The following is a 6,000-nucleotide window of genomic DNA, read 5'->3' on the forward strand; positions in this document are numbered from 1 at the left end:
GGTATCGATCCCCGTACCTCTCGCATGCAAAGTGAGCGCTCTACCATCTAAGCTATATCCCCATAATTCTTATGTCAAAAAGTTCTAAACATCTCGTCATCAGTAATAGTGAAAATGAAAAACTATCCCAGCTCATTATGTCCTGAATAAGAAAAAATTGAAAAGAAATAATATATTTAGTAATCGATTCAACTAGAGATGCAAGGTATTGATCTCCGTACTTTCCACATGGGAAATGAACGCTCTACCATTTGAACTACATCCCTACCATTCTTACATCAGAAAACCCTAAACGTCCCTTCATCAATAATTGTGAAAATGAAAAAGTATCTCTGCATATTATGTCATAAATAAGGAAATATTGAATAGAAATAAAATATTAATAATAAATAGTTTCTTTTGGAGATGCGAGGTATCGATCCTCGTACCTCTCGTATGCTAAGTCGTACCACTTTTATGCTAAGCGAAGATACATCCCCACAATTCTTGCATCACAAAACCCTTAATTTTTCATCATCAATAATAGTGAAAATGAAGAAATATAGCTACTCAACCTATCATGAATAAGGAAAAATTGAAAAGAAATAATTTTCAATAATATATTTAATAATAGATAGTTTTATTTTGGAGATGCGTGGTATCTATCCCCGTACCTCTCCCATGCAAAGCAAGCGGTCTACCATTTGAGCTACATCCCCACGATCTCACGTCACAAAATCCTAAACATCTCGTCATCAATAATAGTGACATGAGAAACTATCCTTGCTCATTATGTCGTAAATAAGAAAAAATTGAAAAGAAATAATATATTTAGTGATCGATCATTTGGAGATGCAAGGAGTCTTCAGAACCGGTGGAGAGGCTATGATGACTTCAGGCTATTCAAATAGCATGGCTGATAGAAAGGGTATCTAAGTCACATTAGTGGAATAGATTTTTCATAATAATTATCTCGATATATGATACCAAAAACCTGCCTGATGACTGATAAGGTAAGGGGTTTCAAAAGACAAAAGAATGACAATTCTACGTGTGATAGAAAAAGAGATCTGTTTTTTTTTTTTTTAGTGTGCGTGGTTCGCCTGCCTTCCTAACCACGAATAGGGTTTGGGGCTTTGCACTTCGGCCCCTTAGAATACCACATCAAGGTGACAGGATTCGAACCTATGGCTCTCTGAAACTTTTTCATCGGTTATTTTGGCGCATCTTTCTTAAAAGGATTGTGACGACAGATGACCTATGTGATGACAGCGGACAACATGCCTGCCTTCCTGACCACAGATAGACTACAGGGCTTTGCACTTCGGCCCCTGAGAATACCACATCAAGGTGACAGGATTCGAACCTATGGCTCTCTTAAACTTCTTCATCGGTTATTTGGGCACATCTTTCTTAAAAGGATTGTGACGACAGATGACCTATGTGATGACAGCGGACAACATGCCTGCCTTCCTTACCACGGATAGACTACGGGGCTTTGCACTTCGGCCCCTGAGAATACCACATCAAGGTGACAGGATTCAAACCTATGGCTCTCTGAAACTTTTTGATCGGTTATTTGGGCGCATCTTCCTTAAAAGGATTGTGACAACAGATGATCTATTTGACGACAGCGGACAAGATAATGAAAAGTTCCTAGAAATAATACAATAGAACAATTTGTGTAATGCTCTTTTTGAAGTCCTGCCCTTCTAAGAATATGTTTCATTCTCTATTCTCATCTTCTTGGTTCAATGTTTAAAAACCACATTTTAAATCTTTTTGAAGTCCTGCCCTTGTAGGAATATGTTTCATTCTCTATTCTCATCTTCTTCGTTCAATGTTTAAAAACCACATTTTAAAATCATATTATCTTGCATAATTCATTTTGATATAATATTGTTGGGGGAATTTTGAGAATCGAACTTGAGACCTCTCACACCTAAAACGATAATCATACCACTTAGACCAAATGCCTTTGCACTAGATTTATAATTCTTAGTTGCTAGTCTATATATTTTCCGTGCCTCAATATATGAAAAAATAATATAGGTTGAAGGTGCATTGCAACGCATTCCTTTGGGTTAGTCCCCGATTGATAATTATTTTTATTTGTTTAGACCAAATGCCTTTGCACTAGATTTATAATTCTTAGTTGCTAGTCTATATATTTTCCGTGCCTCAATATATGAAAAAATAATATAGGTTGAAGGTTTTTATTTGTTTAGACCAAATGCCTTTGCACTAGATTTATAATTCTTAGTTGCTAGTCTATATATTTTCCGTGCCTCAATATATGAAAAAATAATATAGGTTGAAGGTGCATTGCAACGCATTCCTTTGGGTTAGTCCCCCATTGATAATTATTTTTATTTGTTTTTTTGTTTTTTTTTCTTTCTTTCAAAATTGTGCTTTGTTTCTTTTGGAGGGGCAGGCAATCCAAGAATCAAACTCAAGACCTCTTGCACCCAAAGCAAGAATCACACCACTAGACCAAATGCCTTTGTTAACGACTATATATTAAGTTGTTTATGAAATTTATCATCATTATTTCATTTATTTTCTTTGTTAATGAAATCCATGAGCAATTATTATTATACCTTTTAGATCTTTTAGATCTAGACCGCTGTTAAATTATTTACATAGGGTTTGCGATAATTACTGTAGAGAGAAGAAAAAAGAATAGAAGTTAATTACTGTAGAGAGAAGAAAAAAGAATAGAATTACTCTAGAGAGAAGAAAAAAGAATAGAAGTTATTTAAAGAATAGAAGCTAACTAAAGAAGAAAAGTTAATTATGGTAGAGAGAAGAAAAAATAATAGAATTACTATAGAGATGAAAAAAGAATAGAAGTTATTTTTATTTTCTACAAGTTAATTACTGTAGAGAGAAGAAAAAAAAAAGAATAGAATTATTGTAGAGAGAAGAAAAAAGAATAGAAGTTATTTTTATTTTCTAGAAGTTAATTACGGTAGAGAGAGAAGAAAAAAGAATAGAATTACTGTAGAGAGAAGAAAAAAGAATAGAATTACTGTAGAGAGAAGAAAAAAAAAATAGAAGTTATTTTGGAGTTCTTATTTTTTATTTTCTCTTGTAAGTTTTAAAAAGAATAGAATTACTGTAGAGAGAAGAAAAAAGAATAGAATTATGGTAGAGAGAAGAAAAAAAATAGAAGTAAATGATAGAATTACTATAGAGATGAAAAAAGAATAGAAGTTATTTTTACTTTCTACAAGTTAATTACCGTAGAGAGAAGAAAAAAAAGAATAGAATTACTGTATAGAGAAGAAAAAAGAATAGAAGTTATTTTTATTTTCTAGAAGTTAATTACGGTAGAGAGAGAAGAAAAAAGAATAGAATTATTGTAGAGAGAAGAAAAAAGAATAAAATTACTGTAGAGAGAAGAAAAAAGAATAGAAGTTATTTTGGAGTTCTTATTTTTTATTTTCTCTTGTAAGTTTTAAAAAGAATAGAAAGAATTAGTGTAGAGAGAAGAAAAAATAATAGAAGTTATTTTGGAGTTCTTATTTCTTATTTTCTCTTGTAAGTTTTAAAAATAATAGAATTAGAGAGAAGAAAAAGAATAGAAGTTATTTTGGAGTTCTTATTTTTTATTTTCTCTTGTAAGTTTTAAAAAGAAGAGAAAGAATTACTGTAGAGAGAAGAAAAAAGAATAGAAGTTATTTTGGAGTTCTTATTTTTTATTTTCTCTTGTAAGTTTTAAAAAGAATAGAATTACTGTAGAGAGAAGAAAAAAGAATAGAATTACTGTAGAGAGAAGAAAAAAAAATAGAAGTAAATAATAGAATTACTATAGAGATGAAAAAGAATAGAAGTTATTTTTACTTTCTACAAGTTAATTACTGTAGAGAGAAGAAAAAAAAGAATAGAATTACTGTAGAGAGAAGAAAAAAGAATAGAAGTTATTTTTATTTTCTAGAAGTTAATTACGGTAGAGAGAAAAGAAAAAAGAATAGAATTACTGTAGAGAGAAGAAAAAAGAATAAAATTACGTGGAGACAAGAAAAAAGAATAGAAGTTATTTTGGAGTTCTTATTTTTTATTTTGTCTTGTAAGTTTTAAAAAGAATAGAAAGAATTAGTGTAGAGAGAAGAAAAAATAATAGAAGTTATTTTGGAGTTCTTATTTCTTATTTTCTCTTGTAAGTTTTAAAAAGAATAGAATAACTGTAGAGAGAAGAAAAAAGAATAGAATTACTGTAGAGAGAAGAAAAAAGAATAGAATTACTGTAGAGAGAAGAAAAAGAATAGAAGTTATTTTGGAGTTCTTATTTTTTATTTTCTCTGGTAAGTTTTAGTTTGATAGTTCCATAGAGAAGAAAAAGAATAGAAGTTATTTTGGAGTTCTTATTTTTTATTTTCTCTTGTAAGTTTTAGTTTGATAGTTCCATTTGGGACATATATTACACAAGTAGAAGAAAAAGAATAGAAGTTATTTTGGAGTTCTTATCTTGTAAGTTTTAGTTTGATAGTTCCATTTGGGACATATATTACACAAGTAAATGATATTAAGAGCATTAAGTTTTAGTTTGATAGTTCCATTTGGGACATATATTACACAAGTAAATGATATTAAGATAGTTCCATTTGGGACATATATTACACAAGTAAATGATATTAAGAGCATTAAGTTTTAGTTTGATAGTTCCATTTGGGACATATATTACACAAGTAAATGATATTAAGATAGTTCCATTTGGGACATATATTACACAAGTAAATGATATTAAGATAGTTCCATTTGGGACATATATTACACAAGTAAATAATATTAAGATAGTTCCATTTGGGACATATATTACACAAGTAAATGATATTAAGAGAGTTCCATTTGGGACATATATTACACAAGTAAATGATATTAAGATAGTTCCATTTGGGACATATATTACACAAGTAAATGATATTAAGATAGTTCCATTTAGGACATATATTACACAAGTAAATGATATTAAGAGCATTAAGTTTTAGTTTGATAGTTCCATTTGGGACATATATTACACAAGTAAATGATATTAAGAGCATTATTATTAAATGATAATATACTAGGTTGAGACATATATCGTGGAGTACACAAGTAAATGATATTAAAAGAGCATTATCATTAAATGATAATACACTAGGTTGGTTCCATTTGGGACATATATTACACAAGTAAATGATATTAAGATAGTTCCATTTGGGACATATATTACACAATTAAATGATATTAAGATAGTTCCATTTGGGACATATATTACACAAGTAAATGATATTAAGATAGTTCCATTTAGGACATATATTACACAAGTAAATGATATTAAGAGCATTAAGTTTTAGTTTGATAGTTCCATTTGGGACATATATTACACAAGTAAATGATATTAAGATAGTTCCATTTGGGACATATATTACACAAGTAAATGATATTAAGATAGTTCCATTTGGGACATATATTACACAAGTAAATGATATTAAGATAGTTCCATTTGGGACATATATTACACAAGTAAATGATATTAAGATAGTTCCATTTGGGACATATATTACACAAGTAAATGATATTAAGATAGTTCCATTTGGGACATATATTACACAAGTAAATGATATTAAGAGCATTATTATTAAATGATAATATACTAGGTTGAGACATATATCGTGGAGTACACAAGTAAATGATATTAAAAGAGCATTATCATTAAATGATAATACACTAGGTTGGCTCATCTTTTGATGACATGAACATAGGGGCATTCCGAGAATTAAACTCGGGACCTCTCGCACCCTAAGCGAGAATCATACCACTAGACCAAATGCCCTTTCTAAATAAATGCAACATTTTTAGCTCCTACTCAATATATTTTTTTCTCTCAAGTTTGAAATCTATTTTCTTGAGCGGTTGTTGGACTATAAAACAAAGAGTTGATGGTCTAGTATTTTACTTGTAAGTAAGGCTTGTAATATTGAATTGTTCTAATATGCAAGTGTTATCAAATAAACTACAACCCAACAAATGAATCAA

The 6,000-nt window shown here is 29.9% G+C and overlaps 1 non-coding gene across 1 annotated transcript; it reads right to left on the reverse strand.

Moving 5' to 3' along the window:
- Positions 1-5,725: 5,725 nt before the first annotated feature.
- TRNAP-AGG (transfer RNA proline (anticodon AGG)) lies at positions 5,726-5,797 on the reverse strand. Its single transcript has one exon. It is a non-coding gene; the product is annotated as a tRNA-Pro (tRNA).
- Positions 5,798-6,000: the final 203 nt, after the last annotated feature.

This window comes from Cucurbita pepo, chromosome 10 (genome assembly GCF_057944985.1).
Source record: "Cucurbita pepo subsp. pepo isolate OVF chromosome 10, ASM5794498v1, whole genome shotgun sequence".
Classification (NCBI taxonomy): domain Eukaryota; kingdom Viridiplantae; phylum Streptophyta; class Magnoliopsida; order Cucurbitales; family Cucurbitaceae; genus Cucurbita; species Cucurbita pepo.